At 37.9% G+C, this 26735-nt stretch overlaps 1 protein-coding gene across 1 annotated transcript in view; it reads right to left on the bottom strand.

Moving 5' to 3' along the window:
* Positions 1-20794, bottom strand: part of CNOT1 (CCR4-NOT transcription complex subunit 1) — a gene marked incomplete in the record, with an annotated part of 753971 nt that extends 733177 nt beyond the window's left edge. The window contains 1 exon segment of the mRNA XM_053702424.1: positions 20565-20794.
* Between the last annotated feature and the right edge of the window lie 5941 nt (positions 20795-26735).

Below are 26735 nucleotides of genomic sequence, written 5' to 3'. Positions count from 1 at the left end.
CCTCACACACAGCAGTGAGGGAGAACAGAAACTGTCAGAAAAACAGATTAAGCAACTGCCAAGTGGAAAAATAGTGCCCAAACATTTATTCACTCAGTACCTCAGCAAATGAAAACGATTTTACATTCCAGCAAAAACGTTAAACATAATCTCTAGTTATTAAACAGCTTTATGTATTTCTTACAGTGTAATTCTAGTGAAGTACCATTCCCCAGAATACTGAAGTGTAAAGTATACATACATGACATTATATCGGTATGGCAGGATTTTCTCATCAATTCCATTGTCAGAAAATAAAAACTGCTACATACCTCTATGCAGATTCATCTGCCCGCTGTCCCCTGATCTGAAGTTTACCTCTCATCAGATGGCCGAGAAACAGCAATATGATCTTAACTACTCCGGCTAAAATCATAACAAAAACTCTGGTAGATTCTTCTTCAAACTCTGCCAGAGAGATAATAACACACTCCGGTGCTATTTTAAAATAACAAACTTTTGATTGAAGATATAAAACTAAGTATAATCACCATAGTCCTCTCACACATCCTATCTAGTCGTTGGGTTCAAGAGAATGACTGGGAGTGACGTAGAGGGGAGGAGCTATATGCAGCTCTGCTGGGTGAATCCTCTTGCACTTCCTGTTGGGGAGGAGTAATATCCCAGAAGTAATGATGACCCGTGGACTGATCACACTTAACAGAAGAAATGGATCCAATATTTTAAATATTTGGATATAATTGATATGGTTATCATTTCCAAGCAAATGTGCATTAAAGTGAAAGTCAATCCTAGCGTTTGTGAAACATTAGGATTGACCATTAAAACATACTTCATGAAGAAAGATCTTTTACTTGTTTTAAGTGTTTGCTGTTCTGAGCTGCTCAGGCAGCACGCGAAAGAACGCCGTTTTGCTAAGAGGTGACATTTCCAAATGGGCACCAAGCCAGATTTCCTGCACGGCTATTGACTAAAAAGGTGAAAATTTTACCTCTTAAGCAAAACAGCGTTCTGCTGTGGCCTGCCTTAGCAGCTCAGAACGGCGAATGATTGAAACAAATTAAGGAGCTTTCAAGATTAATTAATACTTCATAAATGAGTCACCTTTGTTTCAAAAGGTTAATCCTAGAGTTTCCCAAACGCTAGGATTGACTTTCACTTTAAATGTTATTTCCAAAGTGCTTGTGCACTGTTCTCCATGAAGGTGATCCAGCCAGCAATAAATAGGGATTAGAGCATGCACAACCAGGGGGGGAGAATCCTGATAACGCTAGAGCAGTGACATAAGCGGTTACATCTCCTAAATCAACATTGCACACGCGCTGCCAAGTAGAAGCGCTACATTCCTACTTGGATATACCCCCCAAGATAGGAATCTTATGGGGGGGGGGGGGGAGAGAAATACCAAGCTTTCAATTCCTGTGTTCTCCACAGAATGAAGTAGCCAAGTGGGGGCAGTGTAATATTTTCCAAAGCACATACATTTAACATATATGTATTTAATTATATGTGCAATAAAAATGTAACATTTGTAATATTAGCTAATTTTAGCTTAAAGGACCAGTAAATGCAGTAGATTTGCATAATCAACAAATACAATGCACTTAGTCTGAACTTCAAATGAATAGTATTTTTTTTCTGACATTTTAAATTTATGTCTATTTCCACTCCACCTGTATCATGACAGCCATCAGCCAATCATAAATCCATATATTCTGTGAATTCTTGCACATGGGGCTGGTGACTCAAAAAGTGTAAATATATAAAGACTGCACATTTTGTTAATGGAAGTAAATTAGAAAGTTGACTTATTTTGTCTTATAGCACATAAAGGGACAGGAAACTGCAAATTTTTCTTTCCCGATTCAGATAGAACATACAATTTTAAACAACTAACCAATTTTACTTCTATTAAATTTGCTTCATTCTTTTGTTATTCTTTGCTGAAGGAGCAGCATTGCACTACTGGCAGCTAGCTGCACACATCTAGTTAGCCAATCACAAGAGACAAATGTGTGCATGCACTAATCAGCAGCTACCTCCCATTATTGTACGATAAAGTGCATATTCTTTTTCAACAAGGGATACCATGAGAACAAAGCACATTTGAATATAGAAGCGAATTTAAAAGCATCTTAAAATGACATGCTCTGAATAATTCAAGTTTCATTTTGACTTTTCTATCCCTTTAAGTAATGCCAACTTATAAGGATCCTATACACGTTCTATGTGAAATCGTGGACCGGGCAGAAGCACCCTGATTAAAAAAAAAGTTGTGACAAATAGTATGAAAACAGATTTGAGCGTGCAATAAGCACTAAGAGCTCAGAGATCAAAGATCAAAAGAAGATCCTTTTAATTGTTCAGGGCAAAACTCATGGACTTATGAACTGGTGGTTAGTTTAATTATGTGCATATAAATATATATTGTAATTCACGGGGTCTTGTAAATTGCACACCAATATTTTTGTAATAAATTTAGCTTTGTTGCAAACTTTGGTCATACTTCAGCATGAATTTATCAAAAGCTCTCTTTTTTCTGGTGGCTTTAAAAAAAAAAAAAAAAAAAAAAAAAAAAAAAAAGGGGACAGTCAACACTAAAATTGTTATTTTTTAAAAAGAGAGAACGCCTTTACTACCCAATATGATTATTGTGACCATTAGCACAAAGAAGAGAGTTTTAGAGATGAATTTGTAACAAGATAGAAGTGCGACCAAATCATGTTTTTTTCCCTAAAATTGTAAAGTTGTTTAAAATGGCATGCTCTATTTGAATCGTGACAGTTTAATTTTGACTTAAGTTGCCCTTTAAATGTTGGCTAAAATTTTAGCCAGGTGGTCAGTAAAATCAGCCAGGTGGTGCACCTGCTAAAAAAAGGTCCTGGGGAGAACACTGAATTGCAAAAAAAAAAATATTTGGCGATATACAATCAAAATAGTAGTAAATAAGTCAGCTCTCAGTCTTTGAAAGTAAAACTTAAAGGGATATTCCAGCCAAAATTGGAACACACATTGATGCATTTTGGTATTGAACAGAAGCAATATAATTATACATGCATTAGCAAAAATGCTTCTAATAAAAGCTATAGCTGTTTTAAAAGTGTATTTAAGTATGCACCGTGCACCAGCATTTTAAACACAGCACTTGCTCAGATTGCGTAAGGTACTTGTATCATCTGGTAATGACTCAATTTGTTAATTGCTGACATGATACAAGCCCCACTGGTACTCTGAGCAGCTGCATTATTTAAAATGTGGGTGCAGTGACAATATCTAGCTATGCTTCACATGCAGAGAAAAAAAAGTTAACACTAAAACAGTGATAACTTTTACTAGAAGCATTTTTGCTAATACATGTATATTGCAAATTTGTTTCTATTTAAAGATGTAATTAATCTATGTACATTTAAATTTCGACTGGAATATCCCTTTAACGTTTAATCTTCATGTAAAAATGTTATGTTTTCATTGCTTTAAAGTGGGGTTTATTTGGTTGTGTTTTATATTCCTTTAACCCCCACAAACTAAAAATTGCAACAAAGATTGTTTGCTTTTAAAAAAAAAAAAAAGTTTATACTTGACAGAAGTTATTCCATAGCAAGACAACAGAAATGTCTTGCAATTAGTGTTTTCAGTCCAATAAACCAAACATTTATAGTTCCTATAAAACAACTCTCTAGGTGGAACCAGCAGAGTAAAATGTTTTTTTTCCAGCATGTAAAAAAAAAATGGAAAAAAAAAAAATTTGAAAAAAATATGGAGCAGACTGCAAGCAAAAGACTGGGGTGGCTAATAAGTTATCAAAAAGTACTAGTTTCAAAAATCAAAATGTGGCACTTTTACAAATTTGTCAAAGATTTAGTTTTAGAACTGCAACAACTAATCGATCGATTATGAGATTTGGCGACAACTATTTTCACAATCGATTATTTGGTCAGCACATGGCTCCAGCTGCTTCACTCCACTGAGCTCCCATACATGGCATTGCGTTTTATGGTTATGCCCCTAGCCTAAAGGATGTCTACAGATGTTTACTTTTCACTTTTCAGGACAGTATAAGTTTACAACAACTCCTGGCTTATGTGCAACCCAGAAATAAAATAGGAATCATCATTTGTACCGTTTATATTAAATTAGGCGATTTGGGACTATGCTATGCATGATAGTGCCGAGTTTGTTATTTACACCTAGCCCTCGATTGATGGGAGTTTATTTGAATTGATGTGCACTATTAGTGGATCACTTGCTATTGCCGATTATTTGTACTGTATAGATAAAATGTGTAAGGCTTTGTTTGTCCTGTTATTGAAAGCTAACTATTAGGGCTTTTGAAATTTTTATAATTTTTAAATTGTAATATGTACCAAATTCAACCTCTATAAATATATCTGTAGGGGGGCAGAGCTAGCCGCTGTGCTGAGCAGAAGTGCACATACAGAGCTCCGGACCCTTTTCTAGTGAAAATAACTAAATATTCATTTATTTTGAGCATAATTGAACCCAATCTGAGATATTATCTAAACCTGACAAGGTTCCAACCCTTAAAGGAAATCTTGGAGGAACTTTAGAGCAGTCGCCAGGTGTTTGAGAAGACACGGGTGCAGACCCACTCACCTCTGCATGCCTCCACGACAGATTCATATTCTGCAGGCTCCGGAGCATTAGTTGCCACACAGGGGTAACAGCTTCCCACAAGCAGCAACGATACCGGGGACTGAAAAATCTGCTAGCCGCAATACACACAGACTTACCACACCCAGGACTGCTTTCCCTAACTCCCGTACAGCAGGGTGCTGACTGGAGACAGCAGTCTTGAGAAGAGAAGATGTCAGGGGGCCCGCAGCGAGCTAGAAGTCCCTGGGTCCTGATTTCCGACTGGTAGCCTCGTGGTGGCCTGGACTCCTGCGGTTGGCGCGAACGGCGGCCATCTTTGATCTGTCCGGTGAGGGTTGTCGGCTGTTTTCCCTGAGTCTGCTATCAATCAGCTGAGCTGCCCATACGCCTTCGCACAACTGCTGCTGGAAAATATCTGACCAATGCTGAGGCCCTTGGCTCGGATTCCTGAAATCCACATAGGTGAGAGTTTCACACCCTATACCACACACGCCACAAGTGCCTGGGGAGATAGGCCACAGAAGCAATCTTTTTACCTCTGGAGGTATTAGCCTTTACCGACGACCCAAAGGACATCTGCTATAGGTTAAAGAGGGGACACACGTTAGGGCAACTAAGACATAGGGGGGTAATAGAGGCCATAAACTATCAAAGCCTGGAGGAGGAACCACTTTTAGGGCTGCAACAACTAATCAGTAAGTTTGATCATAAAAATAGTTGTCAACAAATCTCATCATCAATTAGGTGGTCAGCGATTAGTTGTTCAATTGCACAGCACCAGCTGCTTTAATCTGATGATCTACTGCAACTAAGATTGTGCAAAAAAAATTGAATTTATTTTTTTTTATCTTTTTTCTATCCGATTAATCGGACAATAATCATCCGATTAATCAGATAGAAAAAAAATTAAATAAAAATGTTTGCACAATACCATGTGCAGGAGTTCATCAGATTGAAGCAGCTGGTGCTGTGCAATTAAACTAATCGCTGACCACCTAATTGATAATGAGATTCTTTGACAACTACTTTTATGATAAATCTTACCGAATAGTTGTTGCAGCCATAACCACTTTCATAGGCTTAACATACCCAGATTGAGCCCCGATACAGAACTGTTACACCGGAAGGCCGGAGCCACGCTTGGATACAGGGGGAACCTGGCTGGGCCTGGCAGGGGAGTGAACGCATATCTCAGATTCTCCTATTACTCTCAGTACCCTTAGAAGCATCTTTGATTGCGGGCCTTAATTGGTGGCAGAGGCCTTTTTTCCCCCCCCACAGCATACTTGTTAGCTATTCCACTACTTGAGAAAGAAGTGGGAACGCATAAACATGTCCCACTTTTAAAGAGCTGGACCTCTTTTCATTCCCAGTCCACTCCGCACACCTCATCAATAGGCCTTGCAGCTTTTTGTGGATCCTCAGGCCTGGGGTTGGTGAGCACCCCTGCACCGGCTTTCTCAGCCTCTCTTGGGCCCACTGTCTGTAGAGCCACATAATCAGTTGTTGGGGTTTAACTTGTGTCTGGGCTTGCCACTGCCCCCCACCCCCCTGCTTTGTCCACGTACACTGGATTTCCTGTAAAGCACACACCTTTACCACAACTTCTCCGAGATCACTATATTATGCACCGCATGGTATCTGTTTGAAGGCTCCTTAACCTGCCTACCACAGGTAGACTGACATTTAAAAGTACTGAATAGCATGTTTCATATCTAGCCATCAAAAGTAATTACTATGTCCTAAGGGCCTTGACGGGGCGTCACCTAACCCTTCTCCGCAGAAACAATATGTAAGGTAGGACAACCTGCCTTAGCCACCTAGTTATGAGGTAATTTTGCAGTACTATTAATTAACCTTTATCCTATCGGGAACTTGACCTTATAATTCTCAAAGCAGCCTCATACCTCTAGGAGACAAGTGAAGACCCCCACTGTCAAGACAGTTTACGATCATTTCACTCAATCTGGAAAGGAATCTGCTATAGATCCAAATGCACTACACATTGGTATCCATCTACCTCCCTAACTTCCACCAACCCAAATGTTTAAAACGAACACTTCTTGCAGTGGATAGAGTGAAAATTGGTAGTTATACTAGCAGGAGATTTTAACATGACTTGGGACCCCACCATTGATAGAAAGGCCAGTAACCTTAAATAACAGTCTTCCCTTGCAACACAACTTTCGTTTAACTTCAGACATCTCATTACCCAAACTATTACGACATATGGAGATCCGTAAACCCCAGAGACAGGGACTACACTCACTTTTCCCATCCACATAAGACATACACTAGATCAGATCATATTTTTTGCTCTGCGAAAACAGATGCAGTCAAAAGTGCTACAATATCTTTGTGCCAATGGTCAGACCATGACTTTGTTACGGTAGATCTTCATTTGACGGAAAATCCCGGTTCTAAATTCTCCTGGCGTCTCCCTCATCTGGTCCTGTTAGACATCCCTTTTAGAGAGGAACTTAGAAAAGACATTAGATTCTATTTTCAAATAAATTATAACAAACTAGTTTGTGATGACACTTTGGGGAGCTGCTAAGGCCACTGTTAGGGGCCTCATCATTAGGAGGCAAGCCCCCTTGAAAAAGCACTCTGGTCTGCCCCTGTCCCATATTGAGCTACGCCGTTTAGAGCTCTCCAACCGGTCTTCACCTTCAGTTTCCACTACAGAACAAATCACAAAAACTAGGAAACATATCTGCCTACTCTAATTAAAAAAACGTACCCAATCCAACCTATTAAAACAAACAACTCTTTTACTACAAGAGCAACAAAGCCAACACTCTCCTAGCCAACAAATTACGAAATAGGACAAGCACCTCTAGAATCCACCACATACAATCAGGGAACCAAATTTACGATTTACCGTCGCAAATAGGCACGTTTTGCAAAATTTTATTCAAACCTATATAATTTAGAAGGGACAATCGAACACACACCAGCCACCCTTCCAGACATCAGAGCGTTTTTAGATAATTTGATGAACACTGCGAACCCCTCAACTCCTTTTACTCTTCGGGAAATTAAAAGTGTTATTAAAAATATGACAGCCTTCAAAACCCCAGGTCCTGATGGGTTCCCAGCATTTTTCTACAAAACATATTACCGAACTCTCACCTTTACTCCTTAGGTTCTTTAACCTAGCTAAAGAGGAAGGCAAGTTTTCTAGTGAGTTCTTAGAAGCTACGATTATTACCATCCCCAAGCCTCTAAAATATCCATCCCTCTGCTCCAGTTATAGGCCAATATCTCTTATAAACTTAGATGTCAAAATTTACGCCAAATTACTAGCTAACCGTATCTCTCTTTTACTCCCCCACCTTATTGACCTAGATCAAGTAGGGTTTATACCCGACCGAGAAGGCCCTGACATTTGCTCAATATCTTTACTGAATCTACCAGACTGAATAGACCTTTCTCTGTCATCTCGTTAGATGCAGAGAAAGCTTTTGATCGAAGTCAGTGGAGTTATCTATGGGAGGTTCTTAAAACTTTTGGTTTCCCAGAAAACATCTTGACAGCCATTCAAGCTCTATACTCTACTCCTACGGCGACGGTCAAGGGTCTAGGATATCACTCACCACCTTTCCTAATATCTAACGGAACTAGACAGGGATGTCCCCTCTGGCCTTTGCCGTTTGCCTTGGCAATTGAACCCCTTGCAGAACAAATCAGATCGGACAAACAGATTGATGGCATCACTCTTCATGGTACAAATCACAAAATAGCTATTTTTGCTGATGTCACCATCTTCTCTATCCTCACTTCCCAGACTTAGTTATTCTCGATTATTTTGGCCATATGTCCTTTTATAAATTGAACTTAACTAAAACTGAAATCTTTACATGGGGTTTACCCCAAGTTGTGGTTCAAAGCCTCAAAACCCAACACAAGGTAAAGTGTGTCAATAAATTTGTCACACACCTAGGGGGTCAGGATATTGCATAATTTGACGCAGATCGTCAAGGATAATTATCTCCCCCTATTGTCTGAGTTACGTACCCTGAAAAATAAATGGGACTATACATACATTGCCTGGTTAGGTAGACTCACAGCCCTCAAAATGTTCCTTTTGCCTAAATTAACATACCTCTTTCGGTGTCTCCCAGTTCGAATCCCTAGGTACTTGCTACACCAGTTTCAAAGCGGTTTTATCAAATACATCTGGCAACATAAACCACCTAGATTGGCCCACAACATTCTACAGAGTCCCCTTCACCGTGGAGGGATAGCTTCCCCCTCCGTTTTCCGTTATTATGAAGGGGCAATGTTAACTCACATATCACAATGGGGAGCAACAAAATCCCCCAGTAAATGGAAAGTTATCGAACAAGCCTCCTTACCACACCATATATATCTGACTTCATTTGGATCTCCCCCCGCACTCCCATCGAACCTTGAATACTACCAACCCCATAATACGTGAGTGCTTGGGGATGTGGGACAAGATCAGACATTACCCTCACATAGATCCACACCCTTCTCCGTTTACTTCTCTTGTGGGTTTGCTTCTGGGTCTCCCTGACTCTAACCCTCAAAAGTGGACACATTTAGGAGCAAAGATGGTCTCAGAACTCTGTTCTTCCCCACAACCGCGTTTCCGCACACTAGACAAAATAGATGACTCTCCAATACCCTTACATATGAAATTTGAACACATTAAGATTAAAAAGCTTTCTGACAAGCTGGGGCTTTGATCCAGTCTTATCTCGCCCTCACACAGTGTGGGAAACAGTCTGGCTACAGGGTAATAGACTACGTAAACCACTATCTCTTCACTATACCCTCATAGGCAACACAGATAGTGAGAACAAACTACCTCATCTACTCAAATGGGAGCTATACCTCAACACCACCTTCTCCCCACACATCTGGCAATCTACTCTAATCCTTACAAAAAAGGCCTCACACTGTGTCACATTATTTGAGACCTATTATAAACTACTGGCGCATTGGTATTATATTCCCACGAGATTGGCCAGAATGTATGAATCTACCTCACCTTTGTGCTGTCGTGAATGTGGACAGATAGGAGATACCCTGCACATTTGGTGGGAATGCCCTAAATTGTACCTCTTTGGAATGCTTGCTTCTGTGTTTTATCTGGTTTGGTTATCTCGCTCCCCAAGACGCCCTCTAATGCTCTTCTTTACATTGGGGCTCACACCCTTCCCAAACATCAGAGATATTTATATCTCTTAACTGATTAAGACGGCAATTGCCAAGGCGTGGAAAACCACATCCCCTCCTAGTTGGCCTACAATTTTAAATTCAATGGCATATCTATACAATGGAGAAAGGTATATTCCAAACGCTAGATAGATCAGACTTATTCGAGATTATCTGGGCAGATTGGGGAGCATGCTATGACTACTTGGACACCTAATGTCACGGTCAACTCTTAAACTGATCTATTGGGTTGGTAACGACCGTTTCTGCCCTGATCTCTTCCTTTTTCCTTCTTCCCCACCCCACCTTCACCTTCCAAGTCTCCCTCGCCTTTCCTTACTACTTAATCAGTTTTTACTATATGTATGTATGTATAACACGTTATGTTTGTTTATTATTGATACAGTTCATATATTAGCCTGTGGAGGCATGCGTGCCTTCTACATTACTACCTTTGTTGATTTTTTTGTTGTGTGTCAGATTTCTATTTTTGTCACAATAAGAGTTTTTCAAACTTAAAATACTCTTTTTTTTCTATAACCTTATAGCTGGTTATTTACCATTACATATAAAGGATATTTTTATGTTAGGATGAAGTCCAGACTTATTTTAGGAGGCCCCTTGCCAAGGAGGAAATCCCCGTTGTGAAATTGGCAAAACCCTACTTAAAGTGAATGTAAATTTTGATGTTTAAGTGCCCGGTGTTTAAAACTTTGATTAAATACAGGGGCACTTTAATTCATCAAAATTTACATTTCACTCCTGTTGTGACAAAAAAAAACTTACCTTTTAAACTTCACAGCAGCTGCTGCTTCCTCCGGTCTCACAAGCCATTTCTGATGTCAGAAATGATTGATAGGTCATCCTCCAATCACAGATTCCCCCCCGGGGGATTCAGTGTCTGATTCACTGCTGTGATTGGAGGAAGCCAGATACCTCATTTTAGACCCAGGAAGAGGCTTTGAAACAGGTGGAGGAAGCTGGAGCTGCTGTGAAGATTAAAAAGTAAGTTTATTTTCACAACAGGAGTGAAATTAAAATATTGATGAATTAAAGTGCCCCTGTTTTTAATCAAAGTTTTAAAAACCGGGCACTTTAGCATCAAAATTTACATTCACTTTAAGCATCTCAACACTATCTGAGCCCCTCTTCTCTGCTGCAGGAAAAATAGCTGCAAAAAATGAGCAAGCCTCAGCCAGGAGCATGTGGACATATTGAAATTCTTGTATTTCAATGCAAAGTTTCTAAAAAAAAGTTAACAGAATGTTATAAACCGTGATCGTCTCTTTTGAAACAGTTCATGATTTTGTTTTGCATAATTATAAAAATGTGTTCTGCTGCTTAAAAATTGGACAGTGTTTTAATGTAAAGTTTTAGTCTGAATTTTAAATTTATAACACTCAGTAATTGGATTTTTTTTTTTTTAAATCTAATAAACAAAACAAGGCAGATTAATTGATTATAAATATAATCATCAGTTGCAGCCCTATTTAGTTTTATAATTCAGGAGAGAGAATAAATGTATTTTATAAATATTCTTCTCCATTCAGAAAAGATTACAAACAAACCAATATAACCAGAACATTAAGATCCCCTTCCATTTAGGTAGGATAAATGCAAACAAAAAAAAAATGTTTGTGGGTTCTCTAAAAATAAACTACACGCCGTTAATTTCTATGGCAAAATGATGTATAATTAGCATGTGTGAAGATCTAAAAACACATTTTTTAAATCCATGTAGTTCACAACATATACACAAACACACTGAACATTTACCCTCAAAATGACTGGATTCTAACCATTTGTTTTTAAACCTAGGCTCCTTTTCATCACAAGCCATGATGCTAAATACAATGTATTCTTCCTACTGGGGAATTCCATCAAATGCAGACCCCATGGACACCTGGCACTACAGTGGGGAAAGGGGAATGGAGTCTCCTTCCTCATCTCCTGCTCTACTCAGAACACTTTGTAAAATTAACACAAGCATGTGTGATGCCATTGCAAGGAATGACGTTAGTAAAGCTGCAGCTGGGGGGGGGGGGGGGGGGAAAGACTTTAAAGGGCCCTCTCTCTGACCCCAGACCCCTTACATTTCAGTATCTGCACTTTCAAATGAGGGGTCATGCCCTTATAAAGGGTTTAATACAAACATATGGGAATGGGGTCTCAGTCCTCAGGTTGAGGGACAAATAACATATTTTGAAATTATAGAATACCAGATCTTTTCCCCCTAGGATGCAGAAAAAAAAAAAAAATAAAAAAAAAAAAAAAAAAAAAACGCACTTTATATGACAATCCCCTTGTTTTCAGGTAATCATGAAAGGAACCCAACACTAGCACAACAAATTAAGCACAATGTAAAACAAGTAAAAGCTATTAGAGAGAAAAGTACTCTTTCAAAGACAGGGTCAGATCATCGGCTATCAGTTATCACCATGACAACAGTGCTCACCTGACAGGACCAGAGACATATAGATCAGAGGGGGGTTGCCATTTCTCAGTAAAAAAAGACAAACATGAGACCCTTTCTTTGAAAGCTTCAAACCTGTGTTCATCTAACTGCCAGGTCCCTCAAAACAGTGAGGTTCCACAACTGAAATAAAAGTTTAATATGCTTACAGCTATCAAATAATCATTGTGGTAAAATTATACCATGGCAGCAACAAACCTCATTTTGTTGCTATATAGAGGAATCATTAAACATGACAGCCGAGTAAAATTGATTTTGTTTAAGAGATAGAAAATTACACATACACACAAAAATATTATGCATCCCAAAGAATAAACTAAAAATGTCTTTGCTGCAAAAAAATTTCCAACATCTATTTTAACAACTTTATTTCACTATAATATCCTTTTAAATTTGTTAGCTCATAGTCATGAAATTTGGTGTTAAAAAAAAAAAATACAAGGAGGTGACTAGCCAACTGTGTTCTAAAGTGAATCCAGAGCAGCACGCGCACTTCTGACTAGGTCACCAAATATTTTCTGGACATTGTACTCCCAGTGGTCCATTTTACCTGCTGGACTGTAACTGTTTGCAAACAGCTCCTTTACCTTTATTAAATTTTTTTGTTTAATATTTTCTTTAATACTTTCTTTTGCCTGCAGGGACAGCTACCTATACTGTAAATATGAATAAAACCAATTAGCTGTAAAAGCTATGTCAATAGGAGAAAATAGAAATTTTACAGGGTGGGGTGGGGCTATTGAAGAAATATTTTTGTATCTTAAATAACTGGTTGTGCTCAATTAGCCATAATTAGCATATACCTAAGTAGACAGTATTTAGCCAGATAATAGCAGGCCTGCTTTACCTACAGGTTCAGACCATTTTTATGGTTAAAAAAAAAAAAAAAGTCAAGATGTGTAGCCACCAATCACCAGCTAGCTCCAAGTAATGCATTGCTGCTACTGAACTTACCAATGTATGCCTTTTAACAGGATACAAAGAAGGCATTTGAAAAATAATAATAAAAAAAATTGTACACTAGATTTTTCTTTGCATAAGTTAACTTAAATAGCCCGTCTTGTAGTTTTTTGGGGTTTTTTTTTTTTTAAATAACTTTGGGATGATTTTCAGACTCCTAAGGAAGCCCTATAGGGGTTTGATTTATCAAAGGCTTTGCCTACCTTCGCCCCCTACGAATGCAGGATCTCACAAGAGAACCTGCAGTCCGTATTTATCAAGCAGCTGTCAGACCGCTGCTTCCCTAACCTTTTGTCCGACCGGTAGATTGACAGCTCCTGCCGCGCGTGATTGGCTGTGGTGTGGTGGGCAGGGGTGTCGGGATTGTATGCATGCGCAAAAATTACCCCAGACACGTCTGACCAGGAAGATTGACAGCTCCTGCCCTGATTGGCTGTGCATGGGCAGCATTTCACAAGAGCGCTCTTGTACAATGCTGAATTCCGGCAGCGGAATTCACTGCCAAAGCGAGCTGCAATGAAGAGGAGCGCATATGTATGCCCCTCTCCGCCATCGCTTGATAAATCAAGCCCATAGTGTCAGATGTGTTCTTTACAATAAAATTAGAAAAGAAGGTTTAATTAATTTTAACAAATGTTTGCGAGGAGTTAAAAGGCAACTCTGAAAAAAGGTGGTCAAACAGAAACCAGAAAAATATGTTCTGTTTACTGACAGCCTATGTTGAACAATGAGTCTAAGGGGTTGATTTATCAAGCTGCGGCAGACAGGGGCGACTATACGTGTCCCTGTCCGCCGCAGCTCGCCTCTGGCGAGCTGAATTCTGCTGGCAAAATACAATATTGCACACGAGCGCTATTTTGCGCTTGCGTGCAATTCCATCCCCTGCCCGCGCCCAGCCAATCAGGCGTGAGCAGTAGATCTCCCCAGTCGGACCGCTACTCGTTAAAATACGGACTGCAGATTCTCTTGTGAGAATCTGCAGTGGTGGGGGGGGGTAGAAAGGCTTCCGAAGCCTTTGAGGTTTACAACAGCAGAACAGGTTTGATAGAATATGTACAGCGCCAATAAAGGCTAAGGGATAAATATAAACACTAAAAACGAAATATACCTGCTAAGGCTGAACAAGAATTTATTATAATTCAACAGTAATGGTACCAATAGATAAAATGAGTAAAAAACAGTAATTAAAACAGTTCTTAAAAGCAATGGTAAGGTGGAGTGTTGTGCTGATACACTCACAAAGTGCAAATAGCAATAGAATCCAAGGGGTGGAAAACTAAGATGGTGAAATCCACATTTGCTTGTGGATACACGAATGAACAAAATGTGTGAGCAGCATAAAAATGTATGCGACTTAAATGTGTAACATGATAGTGCAAATGTTGTGCAACATAAGTGAGAGTAATTGTGATCACTAAGTGTATAAAAGATAAGGAAAAAACAATTCACATCAAAAATACAAAAAATCACAATAAAATATAATATATTAATATATTAAAATATTAAAAAGTCCCGATGACACTGCAGTGCAAAAAATAATAAATCACAGGTGAATAACTGCCATTGAGTGGCAAATGTGGAAAAAGGGTGGTATACCCAAGGCAAAAAAGAAGAAATCCAGTGAAAAAACAGAAATGAAAAATAAAAATCAAAAAACAAATACAAAAATGATGTTCAACAAAAGGTCAAAAAAAAAACAAAAAAAAAAAAGAGTGTTGTAATCCAAAAAATAGTAAATTAAAAGTCAATCACATGAAGGAACCTTGAATCCTGAGGGGAAGAGTTCCCAGGCGAATCCTGACAACGGTCAGCTCTTTGTCCAAAGTCCTAGAGATGTCCCTGGCCACTTTATTAGGTACACCTTGCTAGTACTGGAATCTAGAAAAATCAAAATAGAGGGCGCCACATGGTGCAGATCAGATGGTAAATGATATTACAGGCTAAGGAGGACAAAAGAATCCTACTCACAAAGTGTAGAGCACAGATGTGCAATACCAGCAGTCCGGAACCACTTGTCGTCCGGTAGACCAAATGGATATGATCACAGGGGCGAATCCTCGTCTCACCAGGGAGAGTCCAGGGACGCCTTGGGGCAGGAGTCAGTCAGCAAAAAGGAATCCAACAGTGGCCAGTCCCACACCTCAAGTGACTAAAGGGGAGACTAGACCAGCTCCAAGAGGGTCAGCGATTCAGAAGATAATCAAGGTAGGCAGCAAGTGAGGAGATAAATATATCTTTAAAAATGTATTAAAATAGTAAAAACATATGCAACGCGTTTCTCAGTGTAACACACTGTTTCATCAGTGAAACAGTGTGTTACACTGAGAAACGCGTTGCATACGTTTTTACTATTTTAATACATTTTTAAAGATATATTTATCTCCTCACTTGCTGCCTACCTTGATTATCTTCTGAATCGCTGACCCTCTTGGAGCTGGTCTAGTCTCCCCTTTAGTCACTTGAGGTGTGGGACTGGCCACTGTTGGATTCCTTTTTGCTGACTGACTCCTGCCCCAAGGCGTCCCTGGACTCTCCCTGGTGAGACGAGGATTCGCCCCTGTGATCATATCCATTTGGTCTACCGGACGACAAGTGGTTCCGGACTGCTGGTATTGCACATCTGTGCTCTACACTTTGTGAGTAGGATTCTTTTGTCCTCCTTAGCCTGTAATATCATTTACCATCTGATCTGCACCATGTGGCGCCCTCTATTTTGATTTTTCTAGATTCCAGTACTAGCAAGGTGTACCTAATAAAGTGGCCAGGGACATCTCTAGGACTTTGGACAAAGAGCTGACCGTTGTCAGGATTCGCCTGGGAACTCTTCCCCTCAGGATTCAAGGTTCCTTCATGTGATTGACTTTTAATTTACTATTTTTTGGATTACAACACTCTTTTTTTTTTGTTTTTTTTTTTGTTCTTTTTTGACCTTTTGTTGATCATTTTTGTATTTGTTTTTTGATTTTTATTTTTCATTTCTGTTTTTTCACTGGATTTCTTCTTTTTTGCCTTGGGTATACCACCCTTTTTCCACATTTGCCACTCAATGGCAGTTATTCACCTGTGATTTATTATTTTTTGCACTGCAGTGTCATCGGGACTTTTTAATATTTTAATATATTAATATATTATATTTTATTGTGATTTTTTGTATTTTTGATGTGAATTGTTTTTTCCTTATCTTTTATACACTTAGTGATCACAATTACTCTCACTTATGTTGCACAACATTTGCACTATCATGTTACACATTTAAGTCGCATACATTTTTATGCTGCTCACACATTTTGTTCATTCGTGTATCCACAAGCAAATGTGGATTTCACCATCTTAGTTTTCCACCCCTTGGATTCTATTGCTATTTGCACTTTGTGAGTGTATCAGCACAACACTCCACCTTACCATTGCTTTTAAGAACTGTTTTAATTACTGTTTTTTACTCATTTTATCTATTGGTACCATTACTGTTGAATTATAATAAATTCTTGTTCAGCCTTAGCAGGTATATTTCGTTTTTAGTGTTTATATTTATCCCTTAGCCTTTATTGGCGCTGTACATATTCTATCAAACCTGTTCTTTCCTTTGGGGGTTGGTTAGACCCTTTATTTGTACTCAGCACAAGGGATTATCTTAGCGCCTGGCTACCACACCTCACTTTACAACAGCAGAACAGAAAGTTTAGCCGACCTGTAAAACAGATTGTACTGCCAAATAGTGGCCTGTGCAAGTTATATAAAACACACACGAGTTTGGATACAATACACATTGGTTACTCATTTTCAAGGACTGCCTAAAATGTGCCATTTCCCTGGCTAAGATAGATACTAAATTGAATACAATAGTCTAGCTAGAAAAAGACTACTTATATAAACAATCAATCATGGATACATGTTTTTAAAAGTATCAATTATAAGTATGACAAGTTAGAATAGACAATTGTTACTTTATCCATCTGTATTTGCAGCACTGAAAAGGGATACTAAACCCAAATTGTTTCTCATGATTCAGATAGAGCATGCAATTATAAGCAACTTTCTAATTTACTATTAAATTTTTAATTTGTTCTTTTGCCATCTTTATTTGAAAAACCATAAATGTAATGTTAGGAGCCAGACAATTTTTGGTTCGGAACCTGGGTAGCACTTGCTGATTGGTGGCTACATTTAGCCACAAACCAGCAAGAGCTACTCAGGTGCTGAACCAAAAATAGGCCGACTCTTAATCTTACATTTCTGCTTTTCAAATAAAGATAAGATTGATAATGAGTAAATTAGAAAGTTGCTTAAAATTGCATGAGTATATATATATATATATATATATATATATATATATATATATATATATATATATATATATATATATATATATATATATATATATATATATATATATATATATATATATATATATATACACACACACACACACAGATATTGTATGAGAATTTAAGCATAGAGGTGGAAGCACATGGGGGGTGTAATACAGAGCATGATTTATAAATAAAAAAAAAAATCTAATAATCAAAGAGGGAAATATATAGAAAAGTATGTAAATAGACTAAATATCTTCATTCAATTTCTCTACATGATAAATAATCAAAACTAAGGGAAAGAAAGAAGAAAAAAAGCCAGATAAATGATAGGTAGGGATGTAATGACACCCAGTGGATAGGTGAAGCAAATGCTTATCTAAACAAATAGTTATTGTATAGAGTTAGGGGTCTATCAGAGAGTGAGCAGCACTATGTACACACACACTAGGCTGGTCTTATGGAAATTGAGAAATTTCTAAAATAAAAAAGGCTACTGAGATGATAGCAAGAGGCACCCAACTTACAAGATACTGTACAGTCACACCAGGAGGGCCCTCACTCATCTTGTCCATTCATGACCAATAACCAGAGCATGCTTTATCCTGTCCAAGGTCCTCATTAATGGTTGGCAAAGTATAATTGCTTTACAGAATTAATATTGCCTAAAGTAACTTACATTTCAGTATCTGGGGCATCAGACCAAATGAATTGTGGTTTGTTTAAACCTTTGTAGTGTAAGAAATTAGTCTTAACTGCAGAAAGGATACAAACTAACAGAGAATATGATCATTTCTCTTAGTATAATGATTTTGTTTTGCATAGAACAGTACTTAGTGGGCATATAAATGTATTGTGTAATCCCTATATTGTAGTTAAAATAAACAAATTAAATGTAACAATCATTCTTACCCTGTGTGTAATTGAGTGAATATATTATTCTATTAATAAAAGGATATCCATACAGATTTAATAATTGAGCAAATAAAGCAAATGTTTTTGTCTTAGATATTCTAATGCATTGTCATGCAATGTATATACATTTGCATTTTTGTAAAAACAACTGCAATACAATAAATTCAATAGCCAATTTTTTTTAGAGCAGTAAACTTTGTATAGTTACATTGATTTATCTGTATCTCCTATTTGCTGAATTAAGTATCCTCATTGTTTCTTTTTACATAAATGTTTTATCTGTGTTAGTTTTACACCTAATGTGCTAACTTATAATTATTTTTGTGATCAATTTGTGGATTCATTTTATGCTATTAAATCAAAAAAATTAAACCAGTGTCTAATTTGTGCAGTAAGCAGGACTGAGAGCATAGCCAAAGAACGTAAGACTTTACTAAACTGAATATTGAACAATTATAGTCGCCCCTGTTATCTTTGATCATTAAGGAATAATATTTATTAATTTTTACAAGAGATAGAGATATATTCCTGCTGGCTCCTTCCTGTTTATCTGTCTCTCTATATGCAAAGATATGTTTTTTTATCTGTCTTTCCATATACTTCTTGTTTTCCCAGCCTCTTTAACTGGGCCTCCCAGCCTAAAATAATCAAGTGCTAAACTGGGAGCTTCTAAGTAAGTTTTTGAAAGGTTTTATACTGAATTTTTAGATCAGTATCTGTGCAGATGTATATATGTGTTTACAGATTCCTGCTGGCTCCTGTTTGTCTTTTCATATGCAGGGAAGGGGGGTCTGCTTTTCTGGTTCTCCCAGCCCCTGTCACTGGGTGTCCCAGCATACCTCATCAACAGTGCTAAACTGGGAACTTCCAAGTAAGTTTTTAAAAGTTTATACTGGTTTTTTTTTTAGATCAGTATCTGTGCATATTCTTTATATTAGTGTTTATACATGCATATATGAAAACTGTAAACTGAAAAGTCTCTTAAAGGGACATTAGACATTTGAGTACAACTACAGTAGCATGGTTACTACTTAAGCTATTGTTTCCATCCCTGAACCTGCAGCTCTCTTCAAAGCTGTTCTCATGGGTGCCACCATCTTGTAGCTCGCATATTGTTGCATCCTGTAATAAGTGCTGCTCATTTTCACAGATCTGCTTTTTGATGGCTGTACCTTCCACTTCAGAGCATAATAAAGAGCAGAAGAATTAAAATTTAAGGGTTTTTTTCTACAGTTTAAGGTTACATAACAAATTAGCCCCAAGATGGCAGCGACCGGTGTAAAGATACAGAGCTTCACCAACTAATACTTGAAAGGTGAGTAGTAACCATGCTCTTGTAGTTGTACTCTGCAGTTGAATGTCCATTTAAAATTGCATACTCTATCTGAAGTATGACATGCATTCCATGCCCCTTTAACCTTAATAATCTGCATATATATTTCCAGTTTGCAAAAACTATATCCACTAGTCGTTCAAACTTATTTTTATTATAATTAACTCTTCCACTGTTGCCATATGGTATAAAACGTATACTACAACCTAAATGTCTATGAAACCACCCATATGACAAATGCAGATTTCAAGCCTCGTACCACTACAGTTTAACTCTGCATAAAGCAAAGGTTTATACACTCTCTCAACGATTAAATAGAATTGGCTACTGTAAGCTGTCAAACAACAGACAAGAAATGTATGCTGAACAAGGAACGTGATAAAAACCTGTTCTCTACAAACAACATATACCACTAAATGATGAAGTTTAGGGCTTTTGCACACCAACAAGTTGTCTTCATCCAAAATGACCCCCCCAAAAAGTGGCATATTTAAATATACAGTAAGGCAAGTGCGACCATTTTAACGTAATTTTAAGTTCTTGGCCTAGTTTGTCTGCGCACATCTCAAACCCTGCATGTGTCAGACGTTGTAAAACGCTAGCAAAGAGAGCTTAGCTCTTTAACAAACAGCAAGCTCACGAACTAATGTGTCAATGAGACTCTGCACGAGTGATCGTTAACTCACGCTCCTTCAGACCGCACGGGACCGGTGGAAAAAGAGAGCTTCGCTCATGTAACAGATAATACAACAGTGCGCTCAATGGCTCGAACCTCAGAGAGTGTCCTCTTCCCCCTTCCTCTATTAGTTCTTAGTTTTCTCTCACACTCTGCGTGACTCTGAACAGTTATGCTTAGCTCCTCCGTACCCGGGCCTTCTGTTTTCGGTTGTAGTAGTTTATTCCAGCAACAAAATGGCGCCCTTGGTCGCTCGCTCCCGTTCAGGCCTTTTCCTCCCAACTCCTATTTCACCCGCTTCCCTAGCTCCGCCTATCGACCTTGCGTCTGCGTGTACAAGATCCACTCTCCCAATAGGGAACCACTGAGAATTGTAAGGTACCCTACGTCACTGGAAGCTCGCGCCCCGAAACGACGTCTGGAGGTTGACAGGTGATCTTTCAGCAATCAGCGCGTGCGTAGCTTAACGACCAATCACAATGCCATTCGCCGACCAATCATTGTATACTCTGGCTTTGTTTTTACAAGCTTTTTTAAGACACTGCGCTCATGGGACAGACCAAAGATGTGGAGAGGGGGGTCAACTGAATGTTATAAGATTCACGTTTACTAATAATATAATTATGAAGTGTCGATAAAGAGTTAAATATGAAACTGGTTGCTTAAAATAAATATTGTGAACTCAGTTTATTTTCGTCAGATTTTATTAAAATAAAACAATGATGGATGAGTTAGACCTCCTTTTGAACACAGTGGAGTTGCTTGTTGCTGGGCAGCGGACGAGATATAGTGACAAGTTTTTCTATCCCCTGCTACCATAACGGGTGCGCTTGTCCACAGCAATTGGTTAATAAGATGTCACATGAGTTTTTTGGGGATTTTACTCCCTGAAATTAAATCAGTAAGTACCTGTAGCATGGAGTCCTAACACACATGAAAAATACTTTAATTGCAAACCTAAACATAGAGCAAGGAACTTTCCTTCAGATGCAGAGAGATCCCTTCTTGGATACAAGCTTAGCTATATTTCCCTCACACACTTATTGGGCATCCAAGACCTACATAAAAAGACAGAGGACCATTTCCAAAACATACAAATTAAAACGATGCCAATGGAAACAATCTCCTGGCTCAAGAAATTATGCCCTCTGTAATATATAGCAGCTGCCTATGTTTGTCACATCCAGGTTACCATACCCACTAAGGCACTATTGAGTGAAAGACATTTAGCCAAGCCAGGTGATATGAGAAAACAAAGACTCACTGTCAGTTTTATACAAGGGGTCAGTATTTGCTATTAAGTTACGGTTGAGGCTGCAGAGTAGTAGAAAGAAGGAAACATTGGTAATATTTCCACATTTTACAAAAATCCTATAAATGTCTTGCAAGTAAAAAGTGTATCTCATAGTTATCAATTGTCAATTTCTAAACCTTTTTCTATAAACAATGTTTAAAAATGTATGCATTCAATAAATTTATATAATTATAAATACTTAATTGTAATTATAAACTGTTTATCAATAGTAAAAAAAAATTTTTTTAAATCGTTAGCATAAAAGTAGGCAGGTTATACTGAAAATAAAGCAGCCAATCATTATGCAGGACACTATAGCTAATACTATTTTGCATATTTATGAATCAAAGTCGCACTTCCGATCATATGCGCACTGAGGGCATCGTGAATCGCATGCGCAGTGTGTATTCCTCTTTAAAGCTGATAAAAACGCCAGCCAAAAAAATAGCACATGCGCAGATCAATCTATCCATCATTGTGCTGCAATGTTTCCTGTTAACGCATCGCTGCTTGTCATAGTAGTCAGACTCGGAAAATGGTTCGCAATCAATTTGTACAGCTCCGACGGTAGTGGTATGCATCAGCGAAGATCCTACTTGGGTAGCCCAACGTGATAGGACTCGGATAATGGAAAGGAATCGTAAAATGTAGAATTTCGTAGTAACCATGTAAAAGATGGTAATTTCATTTTTTATATATCAAACAATGTTTCATATCCCTTTAATTGATGTAGTAACTAAATACTTGTGAGTGAACAGTAACATCCTGTCACCTAATAATTGTAAGGACATTATATAATTTTATATATTATTTTTTTTCCAATGGTAAAAAAAATAAAGCCAGAAATTAAAGGGACATTACATTCAAAATTAAACTTTCTCGATTCAGATAGAACATGCGTCTCAGTCACGGTTGGAGAATCAATCTACCAAAGAGTTTACTTTCTAGGGTTTAGCATCAATTTAGTGTTGATTCACCTGTCACTAATGTAACAACGCAGACTCAAACTTTAGAGGGGCTGCTCTCTTCTCCATATCCACGCATTTCCTTCTATTGCTCAATGCATGAAATAAGTGGGTCTAATGGTATCTGCCTCAGATGTAGTACCCATTGACATTATTAATTTTCGACCTCTTCACCTTGCAATAATCCATCATTTGAAAGAGACTATGCAAACCTGTCTCAAATGATCTCTTTATGTCTTTAACATAGGCAGACTCACCAATCCTTAAAGGGCCACTGTAAGTAAATATTTTCTATGCCTGTTACTAACTAACTACCCCAAATACGCTTTTTATCAATAGCATTTCATTAACATATCTCTACCGTATAGCAGAAATCTTGTCTGCAAATTTAATTGTTTTCCAAACCCACTCCGTGGGTATCCTTTGCTCTGTACCAATCCGATTACAATACCTAGGTTTCAAAATGGCGCTTTAAACACAAAGTTATTGGTTTAAGTATTTTGAACACGCAGTGCTGAAAATAGTGGGCAGGATAACGTAACATCATCAGCGAATAAAAGATATAACTTTTAGAACGTTATGAAACTTCGTTTAAGAGAAAATATAGGTCAGTAGGTTTTAATTAATGTTTATTAACTTTAATATGTTAGTTGTTTAGCTTAAACATTATAACAGAAATTAATCCTTTAATCCAGGGAGGATCCTTTCTTCAACCCACTTGGACTGTGATTATCACAGATGCCATCCTAAAGGGTTGGGGCAGTCTGGGGGTCCCTGAGAGCACAAGGAGTTTGGTCTCCCCAATAGGTGAGGTTACCAATAAACATTATGGAACTCCACTCTATTTTTAGCACCTTTAGGATTTGGCCCAAGCAGGAATCCTCCCTGCAATTTCAGTCAGACATTATTACTGCAGTAGAGTACATAAATCACCAGGGAAGGACTTGCAGTTCTTTAGCAATGAGGAAAATGTCCCGTATTCTAATCTGGACAGAATGTCACAGTTGGAAATCTTAGAAATCTGGAATTTCTTCAGGATGACCTAGAGAAAGGTTTAACAACCATATCTCTTAAAAGTCAGATTTTGGCCGTATCTGTTACATACCACAATGAAATTGCCAATATTTCTGATATCCAGACCTTGATCAGAATTAAACCAGTAACTCCTTTTTGGAACCTTTATCTGGTTTACAGTCCTTCAAGCCCCCTTTATCCTGGAAGGTTCTCTTTCTCTTGGCCATTTCCTCAGCCAGATGAGGTTCTAAACTTTCAGCTTTATCCTGTAAATGTCCTTTCCTGAGGACTAGGCAGTTCTTCATACTTTCTTCCCAATGTAGTATCTATAAATACTATCAACCAAGAAATTGTGGTTTCCTCTTAATGCTCTGCTGCTAAGAATTCAAAGGAGGATTTTCTTCATGACCTTGATGTCATGAGAGCTCTAAAATTATAGAGCTTGATGTCATGAGAGCTCTACAATTATACATTGAGACCACACAAAATTAGAGAGTTTCTTCTTTATTCGTCCATTGTTCTGGACTTCCCAAGGGACTTAAAGCTACAGCATTATTTCTCATTTCACTTGGGGAGTCGATACTTCATGGGCTTTTCGTCATAAAGCTTCTATATACCAAATTTACAAGGTAGCTAATATTAAGTATGTTAGGGAGAGATACTATTGAAAAAATCCAAATAACTCCACAAATGTCCAATGGATCCCAAAAGACCCTCTATAGGGAAACAATGTGCAGACCCTTAAAAATTCATATTTTAAAGCTTAGAAAAGAGAGAGAACAGTAGACACTCGATAGGTAACTACTTGCAAGACAGGGATTTCAGCACACTGATTTTATTTTCAACAAGAAAAAAAATGACTAACATCATAGTGGATATAATCAAGATGACTACAGTGCCCAGTTTCTCAAATGTATACATCAAGAGAATTGAAAGTCAAATTCATTTTAAGCCAATAAGTGAACTGTGATAACATCACATTAATACCACAATATGCGGGTGGACAGAGTTTACCTGTGAACAATAAATGGTGAATTTGGACCTAGTAAACAACGTAACACCTCCACTATAGGATAGCTTCGCAATTATGGCGAAAAACAGGCCACCATAGTGATCCTTGAGGATCTATGCTTGTTTAGAACAGTTAAAGGGCCATAATACCCAAATGTTTAAACACTTGAAAGTGATGCAGCATAGCTGTAAAATGCTGACTAGAAAATATCACCTGAACATCTCTATGTAAAAAAGAAAGATATTTTACCTCAAAAGTTTCTCAGTAGCCACATCCCATTGTAAAGGATTTCTAAGCAGCATATTAGTATGTCTGTCCAGGGACAGCTGAAAGGATGAGCCTCGTGTACTCTCATGTTATTTCCCTATTCAGTGTAACAATGAAATCTCATGAGAGTTAATAACAGTTTCCAATATTCACCATTACATACATGTGAGTAGAGACATAAGAAAAAAAAATTCAATGTGGACACTGCGTACTATGTAAATACATAGTACGCACAAAACATTTTTCTACAGGGTCTAAAACATACCCAATTAGACAATTTATTAATTGTTAAACTGAAAATGTTATTTACCTTCTATCCTGTAGTTACCCGTTTTTTTACATAGGAAAAACTAAGCCGATGTTAAGAGTAAAAGAGCATAGGGATAATATTAAGGATGCCCTAGAGGGTGAGATTAGGAGTGGTGTAGCGTTGCATTTTTCTACACACCATTCTTGTTCTCCAAATGATCTTAAAGTAGTTGAAATTGAATCCTGCTCTCTGTATGGGAGAGGGGGACATATAGATAATATTCTACTTAAAAAAGAGACAGTATGGATGTACAAGTTAAATACAGTTGTACCAAATGGACTCAATGAAAAGTTTGAGTTCGCAGCATTCCTTTAAAAACCTTAAAGGGACAGTCAACACCAGAATTTTTTTTGTTTAAAAAGAAAGAATCCTTTTATTAACCATTCCCCAATTTTGCAAAACCAACACAGTCATAATAATACATGTTTTACCTCTGTAATTACCTTGTATCTAAGCTTCTGCTGACTGCCCCCTTATTTCAGTTCTTTTGACAGACTTGCATTTTAGCCAATCAGTGCTCACTCCTAGGTTACTTCACGTGCATGAGCTCAATGTTATCTATATGAAACACATGAACTAATGCCTTCTAGTGGTCAAAATGCATTCGGATTAGAGGCAGTCTTCAAGGTGTAAGAAATTAGCATATGAACCTCCTAGGTTTAGCTTTCAACTCAGAATACCAAGAGAACAAAGCAAAATTGGTGATACGTTGTAGTGCTAAGCTGAATTTAATATTCTGTTTTTTACTATTTTCAAAAAACTTTTTTTTTTTTTTTTTTACCTTTTTCTTTTCCCCCCAGATCCCCAAGACTTATACCATTGGAAAGGTTAGGCGATTACCTTTGCAATGGTGGGTCTGACTCTTGGGGGTCTGTAGCTGCTTAGATCCCTGAGATGCAGGTTTCTAAGCAGCATGCCCCCTTTCCCTATAATTTGTATTGACAATTTTAAATAAAGTTGCCCGGTGACGTCATTGCGCGTGACGTCACGGCATGTAACGGGAAGCCCCGGCAATGCCTGGCACTATGGGGTAGGAGCGGGTGGGGGCCCCCAGATTGCAAAAAAGGTAGTTGAGTGCTGATGACGTCTCTGTGCCATCATTAGCACTCAAGGGGTTAAAATTGCATGCCCTATTTAAATCATGAAAGTTTTTTTTGGACTTGACTGTCCCTTTAAGTTTTAGTCTTGAAGGTTTGTAATCTATAATTTAAAACCTACTCATTTAAATGTATTCCTTCCAGCTTTTTGTTCCGTGCTATGAGGCAGCAGCTGAAAGGGAACTTGAGACTCGTGGACCCAGTGTTTTTATACTTTTATACATTAAATTCAATCGGGCTTGCATTGAGATATATATATATATATATATATATATATATATATATATATATATATATATATATATATA

The sequence above is a fragment of the Bombina bombina genome, chromosome 1 (assembly GCF_027579735.1).
Source record: "Bombina bombina isolate aBomBom1 chromosome 1, aBomBom1.pri, whole genome shotgun sequence".
Lineage (NCBI taxonomy): Eukaryota > Metazoa > Chordata > Amphibia > Anura > Bombinatoridae > Bombina > Bombina bombina.
Note: the sequence above shows the minus strand (reverse complement) of the source record. Positions and strands in the feature narration are given on the sequence as shown.